Source organism: Malaya genurostris, chromosome 2 (genome assembly GCF_030247185.1).
Source record: "Malaya genurostris strain Urasoe2022 chromosome 2, Malgen_1.1, whole genome shotgun sequence".
Classification (NCBI taxonomy): domain Eukaryota; kingdom Metazoa; phylum Arthropoda; class Insecta; order Diptera; family Culicidae; genus Malaya; species Malaya genurostris.
In genome coordinates this window covers 210,081,615-210,100,195 of record NC_080571.1, presented here as the reverse complement: position 1 = coordinate 210,100,195, position 18,581 = coordinate 210,081,615, and the positions used below count along the sequence as shown (strand labels likewise).

Sequence of the window (18,581 nt, the reverse complement as noted above, 5' to 3'; positions counted from 1 at the left end):
AAATACGAGTGAAACGATGTCGCGATATTTTTGACTTCACGAATAACAGAAACAAAACACATTCGTTAAACTGGAATATGTTATCATTTTTATACCGTGCAAAACCATTAGCTCACTACATATGGCATTAACAAATGCTTTCGTTTGTTGCACTTTTTAACTGTCTAGGAAAACATTCACAATTTTAAATCCTTTACAATACCATAAAAATTTTCAAAATCGATTGTGAAAGGCTGGAGTTATAGCAGAATTTGAGAATTTGAGGATTTGTTTCATAAAAAAAATGTTTTACTTCATAGAAAAATTTACCGAACTCAAATACGAATTATCATAAAAAATTCTGACCAGGATTGGCGGTTCAATACATACGGTGCTGGTCTTACAAGCCAATTGTCATATGTTCGAGTAGGATCGTAGTATTAGCCATGCAATGATTCTGTTCGCTAAGAATCGGTTGCAAAGTCTGTTGGAACAAAAATACCAAATTCCATAACAGGAATGTAATGCCAAGACTTTGCTTTTATAGAGAATTATTTGATAGGTTTTGGAATAAAAGTGTACCGTTTACTTGTAAATACATCAAAACAGATTTCAACAGATTTCCCCAAAGCGCGTTTACGTATAGAAAAAGTCACGAGAGCGTTCTAGCGTTAACCGATTCAAATTCGATGGTTAAAAAAATTTTCCCCCTTCATATTACCAATAGATAAAAATCCAATTGGGGACGGGTATAGCGTGATGGGATAGTCGATGCCTTTCACGCAGCCCGCCTGGGTTCGATTCCCAACCCCGCACATAGGGTCAGAACGATTTTCTGGTCCGAAGAGGCGAATGACCTAAGATGTTAAAGCCTCTATAATTGAAACAAAAAAAAAAATCCAATTTATGAAATCTTAGCTATTTGAGCGTGTCCAACATTTAAAGTTGTGAGTCCAATTGTTCCCAGGTTATCAATGCACAGAACGTTGGTCTTACAAGCCAGTTGTCGAGAGTTCGAGCCCCGACTTGGAAGAATTCGTAGTCTCAACCGTAGTTCTAGCCCTGCAATGGTTCTGTACGCTACGAATCGGCTGCGAAGTCTGTTGAAACAGAATGGTCAACTTCTACAAAAAAGATTTTAATGCCTGACTTTTTTCTCTTGGAAATATGGTCATATTTCAATACACAGGTATTGAACCCAGCACCGTACAGTATTATTTGAAATTTCAATGGTTCATTCTGTTATGTAATAGTAATTTCAGAAATTAGCAACAGAAAAGGTGGATCGAATTGCTTTGATTTGAAACACGTCTGCAGACCAATTTGACTCATAAAAGATTTTTCAAAAGGGCGATTGTTTTTTGCCTGACAATTGCTTTAAATCGTTGAGACTTGGAAACTGCTATTAGTAGAATAATTGTGTTGAAAAATATGTCGTAGAAAATAAATGCGACACTCTAAAAAATCTGTAAAATGAAAGAAAATCAATCGCTATTTTGAAAACTCAAATAGTCGACCGAAAAAAATAATTAAAGAAGGAAAAAACACATCCCAAACTGTGATCGATTTTTATCCCGAAACTGTTATTGTAACCAACAAGTTGAGAAAAATACGATTCAGGCCTTTCAACAAATCTAGTAGTTACCGTATTCGTTCAACTCATTGTTTGGTGCAAAACTAACCGAGTTCTGCAAATAGCACAAACTTTACGCCTGCGTAGCGATTTATGTTGAACTGCTAGGTAGGACGAAACATAAAAACATGAAGATTTTCAAAAATTCAAGTTCTTGATGAAAATAGTCATTTAAATATTTGAAAACGACTTTACTGGTCAGCAGCAATAAATTTACTCATAGCAACCTTTCTTTAAGTCGAAAAAAGTTTATCTTTAATTTTACCTTTTTGAAAGAAAACAAATTTAGCCTATCACACTGACTGCTCTTAACAGGAAATTTCAAGTAGAGTTTTTCTGTTTATTTTCCAACATTGCCATATATTGTCATGTATATGACATCCAACATGTCATATACCACTCGACTCAACTCGACGGGCTGAGCAAATGTCTGTGTGTGACAAATAATGTCACCAGATTTTCTCAGATATGGCTGAACTGATTTTCACAAACTCAGATTCAAATGAAAGGCCTTACGGTCCCATATACCGCTATTTAATTTTATCCCGATCCGACTTCCGGTACCGGAATTACAAGGTGATATGCATAAAAATCATGAAAAAAATCGTCTCTCACTTTACTCAGAGATGACGTGACCGATTTTCACACACTTAGATTCAAGCGAAAGGTCTTATGATCCCATAGCATGCAATTTAAAGTTTGTCTAAAATTGCAAGATGCAAATAAAAGGTCTTCAAATTATTGAAAAAGTTCCCGAAAAGTTAATCCAGATCCGACTTTCGGTTCCGGTATTACAGCACGATAAGTAAAAAGTGCTCAATTTCATGAGTATTTTTTCAAAAGTGATGGCGAAACGAGGTGCAAATTTGTATCCAACTTACTGAAAAATCCATCTAGTTGAGAAACCTTGTTATTTAGTGGATATATAAATATACTTTGGGGTTACTATTCGCTTGTTTCCGCTTCCGAACGCACCGGTAATAGTGAAGCAAAGGTTCAAAAACGGAACTCACTTCGATTTTTCAGCAACGGTTATACCGATTTTCACAAACCATGATTCAAATTAAAGCTCTCATTGTCTTAAAAAATACTGTGCAATTTCACCCAGAGCCGACTTCCGGTTCCATAATAAAAGGACAATGATTATCAAAACTTTCAAACTGTCATACAAAATTATGCAAAACCGCAACGCATCGTTACGTGCTGGTACGGAGGAAGATAACACCCCCGCCTAGCACACAGCGTGCTTTGTTCAATTTTGTATAGCGTGCAGAGTTGCCACACTTAAATCTATTTTAATTTGACATAACTGTTTACAAATTGAAAAGGTTATGCCAGTTTATACCCAAAGGAAGTTTTTGATTTTATTCAAGCTTGAAAGAAAAAATCTTGACAGAATCTTCTAGTAATGATTTTTAAAATATGAGTAATATGAGAAAAAAGATTTTTCAGTGTATAATTATTTACAGCGACCCAACTAGCATCTTCTACGACACCATTTTTGTACTATTAATAGTTTACAAACTGCAGTTAGAGGAAAAACGGATAAATTCTACAAAAATCTGAACATACTGAATTATGTGTCTGAATATCTCAAAAACGGTTACTTCTAGGACGAAGAAAACTAATTTGATCTATAGAGTAAAACTTTATTGTTGAAGTGACTATTTTCCATCAACAACAAAGTTTTGTCCATACTTTTAAAAAATTATTTCAGCGGTAGTTTTTTCACTTTTCAACTCACACAATTCCCATGAGCATTTTTTGTGGAAAATAAAATATTTCTCAAAATAAAGAGTGTATCGAAAATAAGCTATCCACAAATTTTTCTTTCAAATTATGGTAAAAAACGATATTTTATTCAAACTAAATTTGATCCTTTATTGTACGAGGTTAAACTTGAGCATAATGAAAACCGGATGAAATTTATGATATTCCTTCACGAATATTCGAACTTTTGATCGAACGCTCTTCATCAAGTTCCGGACAAGTGTTGCATCGCATTTTTTGGACGCTTGAGTCCAAATTTTTTTTGAACTCCTGCATGTTCTCAGTTGCCTTACCAGTCTTATTGAAGACCCTCTTCACGATTGCCCAGTAACGTTCGATGGGTCGAAGCTGAGGGCAATTTAGGGAATTGATATTTTTCTCAATGAAATTTATACCCTTTTCCGCAAGCCAATTGAGAGTGGTTTTGACATAGTGAGCCGACGTTAAATCCGGCCAAAACAGTGGAGGTGTGCTATGCTTCTTATGTAAAGGCAGCAATCTTTTCTGAAGACACTCAGATGGATAGATTTCTGCCTTTATAATTCCGGTAGTGTAAAAAATGGTTGACTTCAAACCACAGGAACATATTGCTTGCCATTACCGAGTTTCTCCACTTGAATCGACCTGTCCGCATCGCTCACATCCTCCCCAACGACGACAGTAAAGTATTGTGAACCTGGAAGGGTTTTTGAGTCCTCCTTTACATATGTCTCATTGTTTATCAAAACGCGTGCATCCGGACACTGCAAAAGACGCGAATACAATTCCCGGGTCCTTGTTACTGTTCGCTTCTTCTCTTGTACACTTTTTTTTGAGATTTTCTGCTTCTTGTAGGTCTTCAGGTGATTTCGCCTCTTGACACGCTGGATCATTCCGACACTCGTTCCTGCTTTTTTTTTGGCCAAATCACGTATTGACATTGATTTGTTCTTCATGATTAGAGATACCACTTTCTGGTCCAGTTTCGGGTTGGAAGAACCGGATTTTCTGCCTCTTCCTGGTATCTCATCCAAAGAATAGTGTTCCTCAAATTTATTAATGATGGTTTTAACACTGACATGATGAATTCCAAACCGCTTCGCCAATTTTCGCCTAGTAATACCCTTCTCACTGCGCCATGTGTCCGAAACCTTATGCCGTTTTTCATTTCCGCTCGAAAGTGCAAAACCAGAGAAATCCACGCCACCAGTGTTTTTCAATGAAAAACGGCATTAATTTTCACTGCCTTCTTAATACGCGACATTTTGAAAACGCAGAATTTCAACAGCAAAAACAAGTAAACAAACGAAAGCTGACAGCCAAACGCACAGCATGCTGTGATCTGAGCAATAAAAACCATCACAAATACATGCGTACAGCACAAATGTATGTGTATAGCTTATTTTCGATACACTCCTTATCAGAGCCGATTTAATTGTTTTTTTTCGGTAACTTTTTTAGTCTTAAGACGGATTCGTTTCTCCATATGTAAAAAATTGAAAATATGTACAAAGTTTTAATTAAATCGGAGTATGTGAAATATGATAACCTGCTACACATTTTAGGAATTGCTTATAATCAAAATCTGTTTTAATCCACCTAGTGGTATTATAATGTCTTTCTCATATAATTCATGTTTAATATTACTAAGGGAATCTTCAGAATATTGAATAAGATAAAAAAAGTTTTGGCAAACATAAGTATAACCTTTTCAATTTTAAACAGTTTTATCCCAAATTAAAAAGAATTTTTCGTTTTTACATTTTCGGTCTTAATGAAGGTTTAAAATGCCTAATTGAAAAATTATACGACTATTTAAATGTATTTGATTTGATTTTACCGTGTCACGTATAAAAACGCGCTCCTGAAAATGGAATTTTCATACTTATCAGTCTGTAATTCTGGAACCGGAGGTTATAATGGGCTTAATGCAATTTAGTCGTGCCATACGGGGTTGTGATATCTTTCATTTGAACGTGAGCTTGTGAAAATGGATTGAGCGGTCTCTGAGAAAATCGAGTGCACTTTTTTAGTTCATTTTGCAAATGCGAAAGTCGGATCCAAATAAAATTTAATAATTTCCCTTTAATTTGAATTTAATTTAAAGAAAACCGCTTCAGCGATTTCTGAGAAAATCGAATGCACTGTTTCCTATTTTTTCGCACATTTTACTATGTTACTCCCGAACCGGATGTTCGATCCGGCTAAAATTCAATAGCAGCCTATGGGACCAAGAGACTTTTTATTTCAATCGTTTGTGAAAACCCAGTGCACATTTTTGTTACATACACACACACACCCAAAAACATTTGCTCAGTTCATGGTATATAACATTCGACACCCGGGTCTCGGTTAAAAAGTTGGTTTTCACAGTAATAGTTTTCATAGTTTTCCTATATGAGAAAGGCGTCGCGAATAGTTGAAAATGATTTGGTTCGATAGAAGCGTCCCTGGCTGAGAAACAATGCCGATTTCGTCAAACATCCGAAAACAGTGAATGTTTAGGAGTGCATATCCGATGTTTGGATCGGATAGTTGAATCGACACCTTCAAGAGGCAGTGATTAACGGTATTGACGCGTTCACAAGTAGGAAAATGATATCAGCTTGAAGCAGCTATTTCTCGCATATTCATAGATAAATAAATCTCAATAATTCTTATTAAATAACACCACAGCGGAGCTGAACTAAGTAATCAGTTCCGTTTTTAGCAACACTTGTTCTGTCTGCTCCTAACCGGAACTCTGCTTGACATACCGGAATTTTATTTTAAATGAACATTGCATTAGAGGGGTATCGCTGATGTAAAACTCTTGTTATCAATAATGTGATTCTGTCACCACATTCGCAATACTTCAGTGGTGTACTGGAAGCAAAAAAGAAACAACATCCGTGAACTCGAATTTGGTTGTGCCTACAGTTTGAGCACAGGTTTGCCAACGCACCGAGTGTTCAATTAATCAGGCACGGCAGGGGAGACGTTGGAATTCAAGAAGCGAAAAAAAAACAAACATGTTTTCTTATCGCTTACATTCAGAACTGGCACCCGTAATATGTTTTCGGAATGCAATCGGAGTTGATATTTCAAACTAACTACGGAGGCTTGGAATTCATTCAACTGCAGGCGCTTGGGCGTGTCAATGAACTGTTTGGCAAGAAAACTGAGATCTTCGCTAAAACAGAAATGGAATTGCACCGTGTGACCAAATGTTTCATAACTGCGCTAATGTCCTCGGTATGGCAGCTAACGTGACAAACGCGATGGAGATGAGTCACAGATGGAGAAAAAGAAGAAGAAGAAGAAGAAAAACTACACTCATGCAACCAATTTCTCTTTTATTGCAAAGCGTGTTGACGGCAAGGTAGAAAGAAACCAATTTCAAATCAGCAAACAAGCAACCATAAGTGACTCCTGGAGCCACTGGCCAGAGCAAAAGACCTCAAATGGGTACCCCCGTGCGTAGGCACTGAGTAGGTGCCTAAAACAGCTTTCCTCAGGCCGCGCAAAAAAAAGTTCCTCCATCTCATCACTTGCCTCGTTGGAGAGTTGAGATATGTGCCCTGCCGTGCCGTGCCGAGCCGGTGGGTGAGGAAGTGTCTCTGTGCAACGATTTCAATCATGACTTATCGCGCAGCTTGTAACTACATTCTGTGAAAGTTAATCCTAACGCTAGCGTCGAGCTGTCAGAGCCGACGATGAAGGTGAAAAATTACGGCGTGATTTTTCATTACTACCTAAATAGCTAAAAAAAGATGTCGCGATCGCCGTAATCATCTCTGATTGCGATCATAACTCAAACACAGCCAATGATGGGGAGGAAAAACATGCGGAACTAAAAAAAGGTACCTATTTTACTCCGTAGACAGGCAGTCGAGGGGGCACAAACGTGAAATTATGTTTGATGTTGCGGGTCGCTAATGGGACGGGGAAAAAAATGATAGAATGCCTGAAGCGTTGCATCAGCAGGAGTACTTGTTTTCTTTGTAAGTCTAATGAAAGAGTTTGGAAACGAGAGCTCTATTTTGGTATGGTATTCGTTTATTATCTACGGTGTCGGTTGGGTTATTACCCACAGAGAAAGATATTCATTAATTTAAATCATTTAAACCATAACTAATGGCTCAACAACAACTGTTTTAATACGGTTACCACCTAAGCTGCATCTCTCGTTCGGCAGCAATTTTAAATAAAATCCTGCAGTTGAAACAGAGTTGCGTTATCTGCTTTTCGGCATATTAAATCATCCGGGATACTAAAAATGTACTTTAGTACTAATTATGCCCGTGTCGAATTTTCTACATGTTTTCTACGCAGAATACCTACGGTATAATACCCAATCAGATACAAGTAACATGCGTGGATTTGTAGAAAATTCAGCAATAATGATTTTGAATAAATATACTAAGGTCTCTTTTTACGCAGGGGATACGTACCGCGTAAAAAAACCGCAAAACTAAAGAATTTTTTTTTCATGTCAAATATCTTAGAAATGCATGAAACGTTCAGATCGGGTGTAATCTCAAAAAAACCTGTTTTATTCCACCTAGTGGTATAATGATGCCTTTCTCATGTACATATAATATTGTGGTATTCTATTCAAACATTTTTTTTTTCGATTTTTGAAAGAAACCAAGAGATTGTTTATGCATAACATACAGAATAAAACAGTGCTTTGATTGCGTAAGCCATCCTTAAGAAAACGAAATGGGTTCACTATTATATGCACTTCCGGCACCGGAACCCGAGAACCGGTATAATCAAAGTCGGTTCGTACGGCCACCAACTAACATGACACAAAAACTCTTCTAGTAGCAAAGCCTTGGTATTACATTCCTGTAGTGGAATTTGACCTTTTGTTTCAACAGACTTCGCAGCCAATTCAGAGTGTACCATTGCATGGCTGGTGCTACGATCCTACTGACACTACGAATCCTTCCAGGTCGAGGCTCGAACATACGACAACTGGTTTGTTGGACCAGTGCCCTATGCATTGAACCGCCAACAAGGACTAACTTCTAGTACGCACCATATAACTCCGGAATCGGAAGTCGGATCCGGACGAAATTCAGGAATTTCGTATAGGATCGGAAGACCTTTCATTTGAATCTAAGTTTGTGGAAATCGGTCGAACCATCGCTGAGAAAAGTGAGTGAGACCTATTTTGGTATATATGACCACTATTTCCGGTACTTCCGGAACCAGATACCGTGAACCAGGATAGCCGGAATCGGTTTGTTTAGTTGCCTACTGAAAATGACTATCGATTTGTGTAGTTTTGAGACCAGTTTAGAAATTTTTTTACGTTTTTCGTTTCGCCGGTTTAAGTGACGGTGTACAATATTGAACACACTTTACCCTATAACTCCGGAACCGGAAGTCGGATCCGGATGAAGTTCAGGAATTCCGTATGGGACCACGAGACCTTTTATTTGAATTCTAGTTTGTCAAAATCGGTTAAGCCATCTCCGAGAAAACCTAGTGAGATTATTTGACACACACACACAGACAGACATTGCTTGCGTAAAAAAACCGAGTAGCTTCGTTATGTAAAAAAAACGCGTGAAAAAGTCCTCAGTATACATTACTCATCAATCACTAACAGGTTAAGACCTGATATTAATAAACTATATTGATAACAATACTAACCAATGCGAGCTCCAAGCGGTTTACGTTAAAAAATAGTCCAAAGGCTATAGCAGGATAAGCATGTGAAATCTACCCCCAAAGGGAATTCATATTGTTATACCACATCCGAAAGGTCATAGACTGTAAACAATTTTCTCAAAGTTTCAACCCTTTAACTGCCATATTGACGGAGCTAGGGTGGTTCTATTGATTTTTATTTTATTTGATTTTTGAAGAAATTGCTCCTCCGAAAAATTTGAAAAAAATCAGTTATGTTTAAGGTATTATGGGGATGCTTCACAATTTTTTTTTCAAAATTTTTGAATATGTATTACTTTCATTAAAAAATACTAGAAAATTTAGGAACATATTTTTTCCCTCTTCCAATTTTTGCACCACCCTGGATTTTTTAGTGATAAATAAAGAATTTTTGGACATGTTAAAATGGTATGTTTTCATATTTTTTAAAAATGTGGACGACCAAAATGTTTATTTTTTTCTAAAAAATCAATAACAGTCGACCATGCGTTCCCATCAAATTCTGAGAGAAGGAAACGCATGGTGCTTTATCTTAGCAGTTTCTAGTAGTAGTCGACCATGCGTTCCCATAAAGTTCTCTTAAAAGGGAAACGCATGGTGCTTTGTTCTAGTAGTTTATGATGCAACTCAAGAGCACGAAAAGAAGGAAATGAGTATCAACCTTTGCATAATACATACACGATCATACTTCGGGTACAACCTAGAAAAGCTACAAAGCAAGAACTTACTGGTAAGTGGTTCATATATGAATGGTAGTAATATATGAACGTCGCGAGTATCACACATATGAAATTCGGTTACGGCAGTCAAGAACTAGAGCGAGTGACTGTATATAATTCGATGATTCGATAGTGTTTCATGAAATGGTCAAATCGTTTTGCACTGTTGGGTCTCGTACAACGCGGTTTTCTTTTTGCCAGCTTTGTACATTTCACTAAATACATAGCGAGTTGAAACAGCAGTGAATTTAATTTTTTCTTTTTTATATTGGTGTCAAACAAAAGTGGCCACTGATGAAGGTTGGAATCGATTTCTTAGAATTGTTTTTCCATAAATACGTTTATTTCTTAAGGCAATTTACATAAGTTGTTCTTCGCCGTAGCATCACTATTACATAGAATTCTTATCCTAATATAATACTCATATAGTCACATCAATTTGAGTTTAATAAAGCATATTCCTCTTATTTTTTAAATATCATATTATTTAAACCAAACGATGAACTGCTATAAATTTTAAAATAAGCTGAAATTTTTATACATTTTGTGGTTGATTTCATAACCCACTTGGAGTTTTTTTTATCAGCACATCATTTTAAAATGATAAAATTTTGCTATTGGATGAACTAATGGACGCAGTAGGAGTCAGAACTAAGACTCAAAAGGGTCAATTATTAAATTGAAACTTCAATTGTCTTTATGAAATGATTAAAAAGTTTCATGTAAGAAAGGTCACGAAAAAATTTCTGAAAATTATTGACTGTATTTTTCATTTAATTGGAAATGGGATAAAAATGTTATAAAAATACATTGCTGTTTCAATGCACACATTTTCTCTCTGATTCTTTTCGTTTATTCTATAGAATTATCATCGTCACTTGGTAGCTGTTCTGATTTAAGCATTTCTGACAATATTTTCGCCGGTCTCACAATTCTGGATAAAAACCGAGCATAAGGAAAGGTAGTGAATAATGGCGGCCTCATGTGAACAGCAACCAACAGTTCTATTGCCAATAACGCATTCACAGCAACGGCGCTGGATTCCCAAATATCCAGTCGAATTTGTAGTGTACTCGATATAGTACTTGTAAGCTTTTAAAAATGAGACTTATTACCGGCCCGAATAGCTTTTTTGTGATCTGTGTGTCTCAATTGGGTCATCTCGTGATAAAGCTTTAAATCCAAAATTACTTGGCAGAACATCCTTTTCAAAAGCTTCTATTCCAGAGCTACGATATTCCGATACTTGTTGCTCTCGTTCTCGGATAGATAATATTATCTTATTAGAACTTCCCGTTCGCAATTTGAACAAAATTATTAAACCTGTAAAAACCTGGAAGCGTTCCTCTGAGAGTGAAAATCACTTACTGAATTAATTATGTATTCTCAGATATTTTCTGGAAAATATGGAGCTTTCAACACAATATACCCAAAAATTAAAGAGATCGATTCAGCGAATCAAGTTTTTAATAGACATGGTCGATAAATGCTTGATTTGAAATTATGCAAAGGTTATTACTCAAAAACGAAAAATAACGCATCATTATTTTTTTATATCTGTTGTTGTTTCAAATTTCAACCATGAAAACCATCATAAAGATATTCGATTGACGTTTTCAAACACAAAACTCCAACTGTATCTTTATCATACATTTTTCCAGAAAACTATTTACATCCCTCGATAACATATCTTTATGATAACTTTTGACACTGTAATGAAATTTTCATTCTTCCTTTCATTATACTTTCATTACATCCATCAGCAACACGTAAAAAACTGACACCAGCTCGAGTTCTTGACTGCCGTAACCGAATTTCATATGTGTGATACTCGCGACGTTCATATATTACTACCATTCATATATGAACCACTTACCAGTAAGTTCTTGCTTCGTAGCTCTCTAGGTTCTACTCGAAGTATGATCGTGTATGTATTATGCAAAGGTTGAAACTCATTTCCTGCTTTTCGTTACTTTGATTTCTAAGCCCTGCGCTTGAGTTGCATAAACTACTAGAACAAAGCACCATGCGTTTCCTTTTAACAGAATTTGATGGGGACGCATGGTCGACTGTTATTTATTTTCTAGAGAAAATCAAATATTTTGGTCGTCCACATTTTTTAAAAATATGAAAACATACCACTTTAACATGTCCAAAAATTCTTTATTTATCACTAAAAAATCCAGGGCGGTGCAAAAATTGGAAGAGGGAAAATATATGTTTTAAAATTTTCTAGTATTTTTTAATGGAAGAAATACATTTTCAAAAATTTTGATAAAAATTGTGAAGCATCCCCATAATGCCTTAAACATGCCTGATTTTTTTCAAATTTTTCGGAGAAGCAGTTTCTTCAAAAATCAAATAAAATAAAAATCAATAGAACCACCCTAGCTCCGTCAATATGGCAGTTAAAGGGCTGAAACTTTGAGAAAATTGTATACAGTCTATGACCTTTCGAATGTGGTATAACAATATGAATTCCCTTTGGGGGCAGATTTTACATGCTTATCCTGCTATAGCCTTTATAATATCGGACTGAGAAAATTTGGTGCTCGCCCTTCTATCTTCCACTCCATTAGCTCATGTATGGCACGTGCGTAAGGAACATAGCGCGAGTCACAAGCTTTAAAATAATTTCTGGGCCGTAAAATTTTCGACGGATCTCGATTTCACGATGTTTTATTATATTACGATATTTTTTTCAATTTTTTTTCAAAGGGAGACGGGTATAGCGTGATGGGATAGTCGACGCCTTCCATGTAGGACCAGAACATGCCAAAAAATAAAAATAATTATAACATTTATATAAAATAATTATGAAAACAAAAAACCAGTTTCCAAAAAATCCGCCTAGTGGTGTAAGGATGCCTTTCTCATATTACTCATAATCACCGTATCATACTGTGGAATTCAATAAAAACTGTTCATTGAATTGAAACTGGAAAGTTTGCTCGAACGTAATCTAGCGAACTTTACAAATCCTGTTTACTCTGTAGTTACGGAACCGGAAGTAGTTTCCACAGCAAATTCAGGCTTTCCGTATGTGACTGTAAGACTTCTATCTATCTTTAAACTTGTGAAAATAGATTTGGCCGTCTTGAAAAAAAGTGAGAGAGATTCTTTTGTGCAGTTTTTGACCCCAATTCGTAACCGTATTCCGAGGAGCGGAATAACCGAAGTTGGTTCGTATGGCAAACAACAAATATGACGTACAAATTGGAACAGTTTTTAACCTGATTAAAAATAATTTTTCTCTCTTTGGCTTCGTCGCTTTAGGTGGCGGCATAAAATTTTCAATGCTTAACCCAGTAGTTAAGTCGGAAGTCGGATCCAGATAAAATTCAGGAATTTTTAAGACTTTCTACTTGATCCTAAGTTGAAGTGAAAATTGGTCAAATCATCTCTGAGAAAATAGACTGAGTTCAATTTTAGCGAATTTGAGCCCTATTTTCACGGTGCATCTGGAATCGGAAATCGGGAGCCAGAAAAGTCAGAATTTATTTGATGGACCGTCTACTAACAATGACTGACGATTGGAATAGTGTCGAGCCTGGTTTAGAAAATGTTTTGACGTTTTTTGCTTCGTCACTTTAAGTGACTATATAATATTTTTAACCCTGTAATTCCGATACCGAAAATCGTATCCAGATGAAATTCTTATATTTTGTATGGGACCAGAAGACCTAAATTTGTGAAAATCTGTGCTTTATTTGAGTAATAAGTAATAGTAAGTAATCAGAAATACAAATTTTTACACAAGTCATCATGTAATTCCGGAACTGGAAGTCGGATAAATTTGAATTTCCTAAATTCTCTACGGCAGCTTAAGATTTTTTATTTAATCTAAAAATTTTGGGTTTCGTTTCAAAGATCAATTTATTGACATTCTTTTGTTTTTTCAGTCTCACTTATCGTAAAAATTATGTGTAAACGGTGCTGATGGACTCGGTTGTGTTTTCAAACCCAAACTTCGGTGTTGGTTTTCGTTTTCTTTATAGTGTGTATGAAATTGAACAAAGCCGCTGCTGGCATCGTTTGCAAAAGCGTGTTGTGTTTTCTTCTTCCACGTTGCATGTAGGGGTTTTGCATCGTCATTGTAGATGACGGTTTGAAAGTTTTAAGTTCGCCCTGTAAACGCCGAAAGTCGTATCCGGATGAAATTTTACAGTAGCTTTGGAGACAATGTGGGCTCTAATTTTAATCAAGATTTGTGAAAATCGGTTAAAAAAAAATGTGTATGTGCCCAATTCTCGCCATTTGCGGGAAGTTTTACTTTTCTGTTACAATTCGAAAAAAATGCAGCTGAAATGCATCGAATGCTCTCAGAAACTTTCGGTTATGCTGTTCTGAGTAAAAGAACGTGTCGGGAGTGATTTCAATGTTTTAAAAATGGTGATTTCGGTGTCGAAGACAAACATGGTGGTGGAAGAGAAAAAACCTTCAACGGTGAACAACTAGAATCATTGCTTGATGAAGATTCATGACAAACCCAAGAAGAGTTTGCCGAATCGTTGGGAGTGAGTCAGCAAGCCATTTCAAAATGTCTTAAGGCCCTGGACATGATTCAGAAAGAAGGGAACTGGATGCCGTACGAGTTGAAACCGAGGGACATCGAGCGCCGTCTATTTGAATGTGAGCAACTGCTTCAAAGACAAAATCGTGAGTGGTTTTTACATCGAATCGTAACTGGTGATGAAAAGTGGGTTCGATACGATAATCCTAAAAGCAGAAAATCATGGGGAAAGCCCGGGCAGGCTACCTCGTCGAAGGCAAAACCGAATATTCACGGCGCCAAGGTTATGATTTGTATTTGGTGGGATCAGCTCGGTGTGATTTACTACGAGCTCTTAAAACCGGGTGAAACCATCACAGGAGATCGCTACCGAACGCAACTGATGCGCCTTAGTCGCGCGCTAAAAGAAAAGCGGCCACAATATCAAGAGCAAACACGATTATGCTCGGCCTCACGTCACAAAAGTGGTAAAAAAGTACCTGAAAACCCTGAAATGGGAAGTCTTTCCCCACACGCCGTATTCCCCAGATATCGCCCCTTCTGACTTCCACCTATTCCGTTCGATGGCACACGGCCTGGAAGATCAACATTTTCAATTCTTCGAAGAGTTGGAAAAATGGATTGCTTCATGGATAACGTCAAAAGAGGACTCTTTTTTTCGAACCGGGATCCGAAAATTGCCGGAAAGATGGGAGAAAGTTGTCGCTAGCGACGGACAATACTTTGAATAATACATCTGTAAGCACTTTTTCGCAATAAAGCTTTTAATTTTGTAAAAAAACGGCGGAAGCAAAGTTGTACACGTGATAAGGGGACGTGTATAGCGTGATGGGTAAGTCGATGCCTATCAGGCAGCCCACCTGGGTTCGATACCCCACCCCGCACATAGGGTCAGAAAGCTTTTCTGTTCCGAAGAGGTGAATGACCTTAAGGTTAAAACCTCTATAAAAAAGTTCTGCAAATTAGAAAAAATTATCGGTCAGTTTTATGAGATTTGCACCTGTTTTTGACAGATCCGAATTAAATGTTCTAGAAATTTTTTAACAACTATAAGACTTTTCATTTGAATCTTATTTTGTGAAAATCGGTTAAGCGGTTTCCGAGAAAGTTAAGTGTTTTAAGGCTATCCAACAAGCGGATCCGACTTCTGGTTTCGGAACTACAGGATGTTATGAGTAACATAATATGAGTTGATAAATCAACCGTGTAGGTAATTAGCAATAATTGTGTATTCGGCTTTAGCGATCTATTGAATAAGAAGGGCAGTTTTGTACTGCAAAATTTCACTCGCACAGAATTTTACAGACTCCGAGTGTACCATGGACTCGGCGTCCAAGTGCCGATGTATGGATTTATATGGATCAATTATTCATCAAGCACATAGGGGCTTCTGTGGTTCAGTCGATTAACTGAAGTGCTTTGTGATCTAATGTTTTTTGGTTCAAGTCGCGCTGTTGTCATCGGTCTTTTGTTTTTTATTTAATTCGATTTCAAACTCCTGTAATTATCAAATCACACTTTAAATCTGTGTGCAATACGATGCTCCATTTACGCGCATCTTTAAAGATGTAGAATCACACAACTTTTTTCAAACTTTCTTTTTGTATATTGGATTTTTGAGATTTTGCAAATATTACTACTCTAAGATCTCTACATGAAAATAACAACACAATGATTAATTAGTATCTCATCACTCTCGCTCAATCACAGTCGCGCAAATAAGTTCACTGGATTCAGCATTATCTCATTATTTACTCACCATCTTTCAAAGTGACGTTAGGTAGTGCATTGCGGTAAAATTGACTACTGTTTAAAACAAATGTTATTATTAAAACGAAAGAAATCATAAAATTTCAAAAATGTGAACGACTTTAGTTCAACAGGTTTTGTGATCTCAAATAGATTTAAATTTTTTAGAACTGTGGCAGAAGAAGTTTTATTATGTCAACAGCATTTCGTGGGTATCCGATTTTCAGTCAAGGAACGATAAGTGAATTAACACATAGTTTCAATTTTATAAAATCTTATATAGCCCATTTTTATTTGAAAAAGATCAGTCGGTCGAAACGTCACTCATTTTTTTCGCAGATGGATGAACCGGTTTCCTGCATATAAGGTTTAAATGAAAGGTCTTAAGATCCTTTAAATACTTCTTTCTTTTGAATAAGATCGGACTGCCGGTTCTGGAGATACACGTTGATTAGTGTAAAAATGTCAATTTCACATAAATTAGTCGGGTTTATCGGGTTTGTAGATTTTGATAGTCGATGGCCAAATAAACTTATTTCAGTTTTACCGGTTATCGGGGTTATCGATTCCGGAAGGTACCAAAAATTATTTGGAATGCATTACAACTTCTCAAAGATTACAAAATTGCAATCCCTTAGGTGAATTCAACTAACTTCGGATAAACCGGCTTTCCGGCTGTAGCGGTGAAAAGGATGAAAAATAACACTATTGTTGCGATTTTTTCGGAGCTATCGTTCCAAAAAATAAATTCAAATGTTTTGCACAATAAAAAACATCATTTGAACAAAATTTAGTAATTTTTTTTTGTGGGAATATGTAGAGAAGTTAAGCGGTGAAGGAGTATTTTTGAGTTTTTGTTTGAATTTGTTGTGGTTATTTAAAGTTAAAACTACGACTTTCCACATAAGAATCCATCGTTTAGCGCTACAATATGGCGGATTTTTATGTGAAAAATCGAATTTTTGATTTTAAACAACCACCAAAAATTCAAAAACTTAGAAAACAATTCAAACAAAAACGTTGGGGTCTAGAAAAACATCTACTACAACTATTCTGATTCGATTTGTTGACTTTTATTTCCCAAAGTAACAAAAAAAGAAAAAGAAAACGTTCGGGTTTAGTATTTTACATGTAGGAAGTGTGTGCAAGATCTGAAAATAATTGGTGAAGTAGTTTTCGAGCGACGATGGACACGGACTTTCAAAATCTGCTTTCGAAAAAAAAACGCCTTTAAAGTTCATTGTCTATAAAGTCGAAGGAAACAATTTATTGTTCTAGGGGGGCCGTCAAATATTTTTTTTTGTTTTTTGTTATAATAAAACATTTCAAGAATGTTTTGTCAAGTTTTTAAGTCAACACAGTTCGAAAAATTCTTGTGATTTTATATCTGCGTCATGTTAGACCTAACTGCCACTTAAGGCTGTGAGCCATTTCGCGGTTAATTTTAACTTTTAGTTGAAATCTGACACTTGAGTGGTTATTTTGTGTCGAGTAGTTAAATTTAACTAAAACTGCGGCTCATTTCAAAATTCGACGGACGGAAAGTTATTGGGGTTTATTTTCCACTGGCAATAATTTCAACTAAAAAAATTTTATTAGAATTTTCATTGCAAGATTTTTTTCAGTGTCGGAAAATAACCATCGATCTGTCAAAAATAACCATGCTCTCGAGCAGGGTTATTTCTGACAACATCAAATAAACCGCTCGAGTGTCAGATTTTAATGGAAAGGTAAAATTAACCGCGAAATGGTTCACAGCCTAAGAGAATATACAAATTAACTACGTTATTCCAAACGTTACGAATATAGAAGAAAACATTCGAAATAGTACACAAAAGTGATACAAACCCAAGTGAAACAGTAACTGAACTAATAATATGATTGAATTTGTTCATATTTTTGTCTCAGAAAAATTTGTTCTTATTTTTGTCGCAGAAAAATTCAAAACTATAGAAGAACTAAATAGTGGTTCTGAAGCACTATTCTTTTGGTAGAGCTATCAAGTTCTGAACTCTAATGTAAAGTGAAATGTTTGACAGCCGGGTTGCCTTTTGAGTTTTGTGATGTCACTTCTCAGGATAGTTCAATTGGTAGAGCAGTTTTCAGAACAGGAAAAAATTAGTTGAATTTTTCATTTTTTCGTGGTCCGGGACCGTATGTTTCGACGACTACATTTCATTATATGACACACAAATTTAAACGTACGTCTACAAAAAGAAAAAGAGATGAAAGTAAACGACATCCCAATTTAACGATCACAGCTGGTTCAACAAATGATACAAAGTAAACTGGGACCACTTTGACGTAATGAATAATGAATTGAAAGATGTAAACTATTAGATAATTTCAACACCTTTAATATGATGGTTGCATCATCAATAATTGCGACTTTCGGGCGTTTGAATTATGCTTCCAAACCGTACGGAATCCTCACATGCCAAATTTGGACTACAAACCATCGAAAAAGGCAGCAACTGTCAACTGGACCGTTCATAACTGCCTCATACGAATGTTCGACCTGACAAAGATTGATGATCGCTACACGGGTGGGTCGAGTTCCGTGCCCAAAGCACAA

At 36.2% G+C, this 18,581-nt stretch overlaps 1 protein-coding gene across 9 annotated transcripts in view; it reads right to left on the bottom strand.

Annotated features, from left to right (window-relative positions):
- LOC131427342 (cGMP-dependent protein kinase, isozyme 2 forms cD4/T1/T3A/T3B) overlaps positions 1 to 18,581 on the bottom strand; it is a 554,292-nt gene that overhangs the window by 144,930 nt on the left and 390,781 nt on the right. The window lies entirely within an intron of this gene.